Consider the following 10,980-nt stretch of genomic DNA (forward strand, 5'->3'; position numbering starts at 1 on the left):
ATAAGGCCCGAGTCTCGTGTACTAAGTGTATATGCATGCAGGCTACGTACATAATACATTATTATAATTAGCTTGAGAATATCAGACTGGCAATAAGGACACTATGCACAGTATCTACTGTACGCAGTACGCACCTGTGAGCCTGTGAGTGACCAGAAGAGGGTACCATTTCCTGTGGCCTTTAAGGGAAATACAACTATTGGCTTTGTTATAGCACTCAAATCCATCACTCAGTTGACGCTCAAGGCACTTTAACATTCAGTATTTTCCTGCAAGGTATGTGGGACTAAGTTGGAGTTATGAGACCAGGGCCCAATTTCATGGCTCTGCTTACCGCCGAATTCTGCGCTTACGATCGCGATTCCCCACTTACATGCAAGCGGCGAATTTCTGCGCTAGCCTTGTAAGCGTAGAATGCCTAGTATTGTGGAGTACGCACGCGCAGAAGCCCAAATTCGCCGCTAACCCGTGAAATACGCTTGCCGTAAGCACAGAATTCCCTGCTTCCGTAAGCGCCGATTCTGTGCTTACGGTAAGCAGAGCCATGAAATTGGGCCCTGTTCCTTCACTTAGCACAAATGTTGGGTTAACTAGGTGCTGTGGGGCAATATGCTGCCAATCAAACAAGGAACACCGGGGCGAACCCCTTCTCTTTCGATAAGTCCACTGGGTTCTTTTTTGTGCGTTACACAACACACAGGACCAACAGCTTTACGTCCCATCAGAAGGACGAAGCATCATGGTTTTGTGTCTTGCTTTTAAAGGACACATGTGTCACGACTGGAACCCGAACCCACACTCTGCTGATCAGAAACACCAGAGCTCGAGTCCAGGGCTCTTGACCGCTAGGCCACTAAACGCCTCTTCTGGTAACTCATAGGCCCAAAGGGTGCAAACCTGCACTAGTGAGAGGCCAGTACACCTAATTTTCGAAAATTGTTTACAAATAAATCAGGATTTTTTAGCTATCCCTTTCGTTTCAATAACTGTGGGGATACAGTGATTTTTTCATACAAGTTGAGGATCCGTATAATAACACAGAATGATTAACGTCACTGGTATTGATTGATAATACACAGAATAGTGCTTGCTTTTCATTGTTTTTTAGTTTTTTATTGGCTAATGATGTGTGATAATGTAATACAAAGGAGTACTGCATCCCTCATTTACATACAACCCTGTTCCATCTGTCAGTTGTACATCAGTATAACTCAAGGAGAACATTGTTCCAATCGGGTAAAATACCCCATTTGGGATAGTTTAGGTGACAATTGTTGTCGGCCATATCATTGCATAATGTATTTATGACCATCTGATAATTTAACCAACTGGGGACTGCTGATACCCTCATTGGGAGAATACAAACCCAATCAAGGTAAAAGTATACCCCAATTGGGATAGTTTAGGTGACAACAAATTGTCAGCCATAGCATGGTGTAATGCGTGACCCCTGAAAGTTGTCCGAATTTGGGACTGCTGATATTTATATGTGTCTTCAATAAGAGAATACAACCCCAATAATTTTTCAAAGTAAAAGTAGACCCATTTGGGATACATGTTGCTTAGGTGACAACAAATTGTCAGCCATATCATTGCTTAAAGCCATTATACACTTTCGGTAAACAGTATTGTCCAAGTCCCAAACTTCGTGTTCACAACTAATATATAAAATAACAAACCTATGAAAATTTAGGCTCAATCGGTCATCAGAGTCGGGAGAAAATAACGGGAAAACCCACTCTTGTTTCCGCGCGTTTCGCCGTGTCATGACATGTGTTTAAAATAAATCCGTAATTCTCGCTATCGAGAATTGATATTGTTTTAATGTTTTCTCAAAAAGTAAAGCATTTCATGGAACAATATTTCAAGAGAAGTCTTTCACCATTACCTTCTGTAAACCCTGTAAATTATTTGTAAATCTGTGAACTTTTTTTGTTTTCCTGTACCGAAAGTGTATAATGACTTTAACCCACCGCTGCCCTAATGGTCTGCAGCCAGTAGACCGAAAACATATTTTAGTTAATTAACATGTTCAATTTTTTGCGAAAACAGGTGAAACCCATTAAAGGCAGTGAACACTATTGGTAATTACTCAAAATAATTGTTAGCATAAAAACCTACTTGGGAACGAGTAATGGGCAGCTGTTGATAGTATAAAACATTATGAGAAATGGCTCCCTCTGTAGTTTTCGAGAAAGAAGTAATTTTCCATGAATTTGATTTCGAGACATCAGATTTAGAATTTGAGGTCTCGAAATCAAGCATCTGAAAGCACACAACTTCGCGTGACAAGGGTGTTTTTTCTTACATAGTTATCTCGCAACTTCGATGACCAATTGAGCTCAAATTTTCACAGGTTTGTTTTTTTATGCAAATGTTGCCCCCCTAGGCAGTTAGACTCGTGGACTCTAAATCTCCTGTTAGAAAACACTTTCTATACGTAGGCTTGTGCACGAAAATAGCGCAGTTTTATAGTGTAAACATACTAATTAAACAAAAATTAAGTAAAAAATTAGTATTTGTAAAAAGGTGTGAAATCAAAATTTTAACGAGTTATCCTTGTTTCCAGACAGTCGGTATACTAGCTGTAGACCAGTGGGGCAGCCGTGTCAATCTGACAGGGCTGGGGCATCGCAGGGTATTGTGTTATCATCACAGAATTGTCCCAATTGGGGCAGGGCCGGGGCATTGCATGGTATTGTGTTATCATCACAGAATTGTCCCAACTGGGGCAGGGCCGGGGCATTGCACGGTATTGTGTTATCATCACAGAATTGTCCCAATTGGGGAAGGGCCGAAGCATTGCAGGGTATAGTGTTATCATCACAGAATTGTCCCTATTGGGGCAGGGCCGGGGCATTGACGGTATTGTTTTATCATCACAGAGTTTTCTCCAATTGGGGCAGGGCCGGGGCATCGCAGGGTATTATGTTATCATCGCAGAGTTGCCCAAATTAGGGCAGGGCCAAGGCATCGCAGGGTATTGTGTTATCATCACAGAATTGTCCCTATTGGGGCAGGGCCAGGGCATTGACGGTATTGTGTTGTCATCACAGAATTGTCTCAATTGGGGCAGAGCTTGGGCATCGCAGGGTATTGTGTTATCATCACTGAGTTTTCCCCAATTCGGGGGGGGGGCTGGGGCATCGCAGGGTATTGTGTTATCATCACAGGGTTGTCCCAATAGACCTTTATCATGGTGCAGCCATCTTGAAATTTCCCAATTGATATCAATTTACATGTAACCATTCCGAGGCTGAGATAACAAAATAGTCTGGTTCCTATTGCATATTGATTATTAGCATTCATTATTGTTATTTGATACAAGGAACATGACCAAGATGGAGGCAGCATGATAAAGGTCTATTCGGGCAGGGCCAGGGCATAGCAGGGTATTGTGTTATCATCACAGAGATGTGTTCCAATTGGGGACCGCTACTCATTGGGAGAATATATAGATCCAATCAAGGTAAAACTATACCCCAATTGAGTACGTGACGAGGATCTTGTGACCATCCAGCAGGGCACAGCTGTTCTACACCTCAAAAAAAAAATGATAGCCTTCAATGACATCATTGTTGCCATAGCAACGAACGGTTCGATGACGAGTACCGGTATTAAATAAATTTTCATTATTCACTGTGTAACAGTATAATTACATTGTGCAAATGTTAGTATGGAACATACATGTCCAACATTCACAAATTATTACGACTACGCTAGGCAGCTAGGGTCGATATGTTAGAGGCCATTATTTATTTGTTTATATTTTTATGGAAACTTTTCACAGCGGGAAAAGAAATTTTTATGTACTTTTTAAAATGGTTAAAGGCAGTGGACACTATTGGTAATTACTCAAAATAATTGTTGCCATAAAACCTTTCTTGGTGACGAGTAATGGTGAGAGGTTGATGGTATAAAACATATGAGAAACGGCTGAAGTGCCATAGTTTTCGAGAAAGAAGTTATTTTCCACGAATTTGATTTCGAGACCTCAGAATTAGAACTTGAGGTCTCGAAATCAACCATCTAAACGTACACAATTCGTGTGACAAGGGTGTTTTTTTATTTCATTACTATCTCGCAAGTTCGATGACCGATTGAGCTCAAATTTTCACAGGTTTGTTATTTTATGCATATGTTGAGATACACCAACTGTGAAGGCTAGTCTTTGACAATTACCAATAGTGTCCACTGCCTTTTTAAAATAGAATATTGAATTGAATTGAATTGAATGTACGTTTCATGTAGATTTGTAAAACACCTCTAATGTATTAGCATCAATACAAGTTTACTTGATCTACCATTTCCATGGTAGATTGTGAATGTATTGGTTGAGAACCAATCATGTGACGTGTTACAGTGTACAAAGATATCAGTACATAACACGTATACATTCAGGGAACGATCCTGTAAGTATTTTTGCATAGCTTCACGGCTTGGCACCCAACCATATCAACCCGACTCGTTATACCTAAAACTCATACCACCCACTATCATGGCGACCGGGCATTCTCTCACATTGCACTCAGTCTTATGGAACAAGCTACTTAAAGGAACACGTTGCCTTGGATCGGACGAGTTGGTCAAAACAAAAGCGTTTGTAACCGTTTTTTATAAAATGCATATGGGTAGAAAGATGTTGTAAAAGTAGAATACAATGATCCACACAAGTTTGCCTCGAAATTGCGTGGTTTTCCTTCTACTGTGCGAACTAACACGGTCGGCCATTTATGGGAGTCAAAATTTTGACCCCCATAAATGGCCGACGTGTTAGTCGACGAGGTAAACGGAAAACCACGCAATTTCGAGGCATGTTTGTGTGGATCATTGTATTCTACTTTTACAACATCTTTCTACCCATATGCATTTTATAAACAACGGTTACAAACGGTTTTCAGAAACCAACTCGACCGATCCAAGGCAACGTGTTCCTTTAACGACATCAGAAACACTCGTTCTCTCAACACATTTCAGACTCACATCAAGAAACTTCTGCTCACCAATACTAAGTTATTAACAATTACAATACTGTATTGATGTTATTTTCAGAGACAATTTGTAATATATTTTCTGTAGCTCCTTGAGTAATTCTTTTACTAGAAAGTGTGCTTGATAAGTTTGTATTATTATTATAGCAAAATATTTGGAATGACATTTGTTGTACACATTGAGTAGCAAATGATGATTTTCGAGTAGCCACTTGCTATCACTGTTTAATACAAGGAAATCGTTCATGTATACGGCTCAGGGGAACATGAGGCATGAACATACCCCAAGGGGTGCATTATCTTGTCATTGATCATTCCCACCGTTGGTCGATTCATTACTTTGTACAATATTGGAAATAGCCATGAGGTTGTAATTACGCTGGTACTAGGTAAATTGATTTATTCCTGTGCGATGTGCTGTAGGGAACAGTGAAGCCATTTTTTTTATCAATGATCACTATTGAGCAAGTTTGAGTGAGGCACTGTACATGTAGTCGACCATTGGTTGACTTTGCCTGGTACCCAGGATGTATTGAATGCATCTATGTAGGTAACCAGGCAAAATCAACCAATGGTCGACTAGAGTGCTGCCTCTGACGAATTTACTCATTATTGTGCAGACCTGCAGGGTTTTTAAATGCCAAGGGCATTTTCTCCTTTGTAAAGGCATTGTGAAGGGCACCATATGAGGAGAATGCAAATTTCAGCATTTCAAGGGCACCAATTTACCAATGCAGTGACCAGGGGGCACAAAGGCAATCGCCTCCGTTGCCTCCATGACGTATCAGGCCTTGTTGTTTACAAATCATTTGCTACTGTTTGTCTGGTTTTTTTTTAAACGTGCCAATTTTGTCATACTTTGTAATAATGTTGGAAGATAACATTTGCAGGGCTCAATTTCATGGCTCTTCTTAAAGCAAAGAATCGGCGCTTACAGAAACAGGGAAATCCACACTTACATCAAGTGTATTTAAACATCTTATTATTACGGTAAGCAGGGAATTTTGGCTTGTGCGTGGCGTACAGTACTCCCTGTTTTTAGCTTACATGTACACAGCTACACGTAGCCCATGTTTATGTTAGTACCGTTTTAAAATTTGAACAAGTACAAAGGGAAGATTCATCTCATATTAGGATTATGGGCATGTGCGTAAATTCTTCAATACTAAACAGAATTGAAAGATATTTACCAGGCTGAAAATCAATATATTTGAGCAAAAACACAGGAACGCCGGACTGGTCAATTCATGACAGGCCACAAAAACTACAATGTAATGTAAAATCACTTGCCTCAATGTTAATTTGGAGCCCTTAATAATGTAAACATGAGATGTAAACACAAAACTATCCGACAGGAAAAAAATTACAACGAAAATGGTGGATTTTGTTTGTTGTTGTTCCGCCATGACAGTTCATAAATGTTGGACACACACAAACACGTCTGTACAAAGCTTACATTCCGTACCTGTGTATGTTTTGTATAAAAAGGTGGGCTGTAGTCTAGGACACGCACAATGTAAAATCACTTCCCTCATATCTTAATTTGGAGCCCTTAATAATGTAAACATCAAGTGTAAACACAAGACAATCCAACAGAGAAAAAAATCTATGAAAATGTTTGTTTTGTTTCTGTAGGATTTGAAACTTTGCATGGTGGACGATTAGAAAGGTTTGCGGTAACACCATGTAATGACTATCTCTAATGAGTTGGGGTGGTTCTGAAAAGAACCGTTGGTTTAAACTCGACGTTTCGATCAGTATGCTCTGATCGTCTTCTGGAAAAAAAGAGAGAAAAAAAGAAGACGATCAGAGCATACTGATCAAAACTTCGAGTTGAAACCAACGGTTCTTTTCAGAACCACCCCAACTCATTAGAGATAGTCATTACATGGTGTTACCGCAAACCTCTCTATATGGGTTTTGTTTGTTTGTTTGTCTGTTTTTAGTTTGTTTGTTCAGCCATGACAGTTCATACAATAGTACGCACACTTTGCACAATGCTTACATTCCGTACCTGCTTACGTTTTGTATGTGGGCTGTATTACTGGGATTCACACATTGTCCACATGTTAGATTCCCACATGGGTTCAGGTTTTATCAATAACACTTTCAGTACCCTGGTGGGTGTTATCTATTGTTTTTTAAAAACAAAATGATTACAGGATTTAAATAATGTAACATCCGTGTACTTTAATAATAATTAAAGGGCATGTTCTACACTTTTAGCATACAATGTAAACGTAGTATGAGTATGTCAAGTACAAGCCAAGAGGTTTGGTTAATATTGGATTTGCCTCATGCTATAGTCCAGATTTCCTCTAATTATTCTGTGGCAGAGGCCGAACGCCAACGAAATGCATTCAATATTTTTTTAAAGATCCTTATAATATAGGGAAAACTACAAACATTTTGTGTACTTGCATTTATAATTAAAGAACACATTCTACAGTATAGGCATATAAAAACCAAGAGGTTTTATTATTGGATTTTCCTGATGAAATGGAATATACTGTACATTGTAGTCAAGAATTCCTCTTTAATTATTCTGCGTCAATGCCAGAACTAATTGCATTAAATAAAATAATGTTTCATAACAGGCCAGGAATTTTATCTTTAAAAGAGCAAATGCAATTTTTGCAAAGGGCACTTTCGTATCCAAAAACCAAGGACGTATTACCTCTTTAAATACTATCGATTTATCTAATCAGTGAATAACAAAAATGAAATGTTAAAAATATAATTAATATGATGATTACAATAGTTGAGATGAAACTATGATGAGTTTTAATCCTAAGTAGGGATAAAATATTCTAAGGAAACAAGTTAAAATGAAGTTTTCAACACTAAAATGTAAAAATTATAATCTAATATTTAATATTGTGACAAAATGTCAGGATCCAGTTCTGTCCCTCAACAGACAATGCTTTTATTAGGCCTACAGGTGATAGCAGATAAAAACTGATTTAACCAAGTATGTTTACTTGCTAATAATTTTTTAAATACAGAAACAAAATAATTTATTGAAATTTAATCTAGAATTTTAAACAGAGGTTTTTACCATTTGGCACATTTTGTTATTATTTTAACATGGAATGCTTAAATCTCTTCATGCCAACTCAAAATGTAGTTATTGAGATAGGCCTAAATGCCCACTGCCAATTGGTGTTTTAACAGCTGTTGTCATTGAACTGTAACCTAGTTAAAAGCGTGTGCATCTGCGCTGACCATTACATCATAATTTAATGATCGGCTATCTCTGTGATGTGATTGTGTCGTCCAGTATGCGTACTTGTGCAGTATACTGGGTTAAAGTTCATACTTCTTACAATCGTAAGCCTTCTAAAGGCCTATAAAAGGAACGCTACAGAATTGGTAAAGAACAAAAATCGTGAAGATCACAGTACATAAAACTTACACGGTCATGACAGTTGAAAACATCCCTTGGAATGTTTCTGTCCCTGTCTGAGATGTCACATTCGATGAGAATACTTTGCATATATGGAGTTAATCACTCAGTGAGCGTTTTATTCATTTTTATTTTGGCATTGATGCAATGCAAAATTTGTAATCAGTTTTTGTTTCACTATTCTCTCGTGACCAAGATGGCCGATCGATCTCACACTTCTACAGGTTTGTCAGTTCATGTATTTGGTGGATTACAAAGTGCTTACACTGCCAGCAACTGTTTTGTTAGCAAAAAAACAATTCTGAAATGTTCCTTTAATACGATCATGACGACATATCTCCTCTAAGTTTAAGCAAATCAAGAGAACAGGTACAACCAAGCCGCCTTATACATGTTCACAAAACTTAACAATGTAGAAAACATGCAAAATGTTTGCATTTCTGCACTGACCGTGATGCAACAAATTGTGTATGTTTTTTGTTTTGAAACAGCATCTGTCAACATTCTTATTAAACAAACAAAAATATTTTAACAATTTTTTTTTTTGAAAATCAAGTCAGGAAACTTCAAGAGTATGACCAGGTCTAATACTTTACGGTGGCAACAAAAGCGATTGCCTTCATGCCCACTGGGACTGTTCTTGAACAGTAGAAATTTACAATTCATTCAGTCTTCGCAGGGTTACTCCTTCTATTGCAGCCTTGAAGGCGAAACTCTAGGGTGCCCTTTAGCAAGGATAACATGCCTTGGTGCCCTTGCCCTTTCAAAAATGAAGCAGACACATGCCTGATACAACATCATGCACACTAACATTTTAAAGCAGTGGTCCACAAACTTTGCGACTGGCAACCCAATCAAAATTTCAAGCACTCAGCTACACCCACTCAGCTGCGCCCACTAATTGCTCGTCCGACCAAACGAGCAACCCCTGCTGCAGGGGAAATGTCATAAAACAGGCTAAAAACTATCTTCACGGTAAATAATTGTTTATTGAAGTAAGTAGTTTTCACAATTAAGAAAAGTTTAAGAAAGTCGTGTTTTGGATGATAATTGTGTACACGTGTCTACTGATTAGCGTTATGTAGTCAACCGGTGTACGAGTGTCGTCCATGTTAAAAAGAGTTTATCAACACTTACGACATAGAGTGGGGACCCATCAATATGTTATCAACCCATACATCAAAGTTTGCAATAGGCCTACAGATAGTTTCCTACAACTCGTCCATGGTACAAAATATTCATAATAATTTCAGGCACTCAACTGCGACCCACCCTTCGCCCACTGACAGATTGAACGAATCCTCTGCTGCAGAGGTAGGCCTAACGTCATAAAAACAGGCTAATTTTCAATAGAAGTAAATTTATTTATTGAAGTTTGTTTTGATAAATCATGAGTAGGCCCTACATGTACCTAATTCGTTGAACAGATAATACAAACTTCAAGAAAAAACATGTTCTTGAATCTTTATGATATTTTTTGTGTCAAATAACCTTTCTTGGCAAAGCCCAAACTACAATTTCCCAACAATTACATATATAAGGGAGATAAATTGGCAGTCGGACCTACATACTTCTACGTGATACTCGGCAATGTCCTAAGTCAGGATATAACGCCAAGGACTGACGGATTGTACTTCTAGAAACTATAAGGCTCCCCTGTGATAGTTTCTAGAAGTAGACGGATTGGGCATTTTAACCTTTATTTCCCTTTATCCTCTTGTAAGTTGTAGACTTGAGCAACTGGGAATTAAATACATTAATTATTTACATTAAATTTAGAGGGGGAAATGACTGGGTAAATCATAATTAATTAAATCCCTTGTGGGCTTTTTATTTGAATTATTTATTCACCTTATTAATATTATTACAACAGTAGAATGGAAAAGTTTCCGTATGGTGCCACCACTTTTTCATTCGATATGAAATAATGTAGTATCTTTTTTCACCTCAATGACATATTCCTTTTTTGTAAAAATGAGTGAAAAAGTGGTGGCGCCATACGGAAATTTATCCATTAATTAACTAAAACACTCAATTCAACACACTCCCGACGTTTACAAAACCTAACAAGTAATAAAACTTACCGAAGAAAATGTCAGCCAAATATTAAATAACCTGTCATGTTTGTTTACAATTAATGCAGGAATACAAAGGTTTTTTTTGAACTCCCGAATACTTAAACAAAAACTTGCCGACTCCCCTTTATGCACAAGGTCAACTCAAGGCCGTGAAAATTAACATCTTCCACAATCCATGTGTTGATTTTAAATTCATCAGAACATTGAAATAAATGAATGAATTAAAATGCAGTATTGTTTGTTAAAATCGAAATTCACTCCCCTAGTTTGCACCCAAAAACAGTACACGAAATTTTAGAATTTACCTGTTACAATTCCTGCCAAGCCGGCCTTCCTCCCGGTCCCAAGCAAGCGGTGTGTTGTTGGGTCAAACCCCGGTAATTCCCAGAAATTATAAACCGCAAAAGATACCTCCTTCATTCAATAAACGTGGGACGATGGTGGTACATAAACATGCAACAAAAACCGCATACCGTCTGCCACGCCAGCTTGAAATCTCGTCTGC

General features: G+C 38.2%; 1 protein-coding gene across 1 annotated transcript in view; it reads right to left on the bottom strand.

The window, feature by feature from the left end:
* The window catches only part of LOC139953597 (tyrosine-protein phosphatase non-receptor type 5-like), a 60,509-nt gene extending 49,529 nt beyond the window's left edge, over positions 1–10,980 (bottom strand). Inside the window, exon 1 of the mRNA XM_071953066.1 lies at positions 10,781–10,980. The gene's annotated coding sequence lies outside the window, so the exon portion shown is untranslated. The remainder of the gene's footprint in view (positions 1–10,780) is intronic.

This window comes from Asterias amurensis, chromosome 22 (genome assembly GCF_032118995.1).
Source record: "Asterias amurensis chromosome 22, ASM3211899v1".
NCBI classification, from domain to species: domain Eukaryota; kingdom Metazoa; phylum Echinodermata; class Asteroidea; order Forcipulatida; family Asteriidae; genus Asterias; species Asterias amurensis.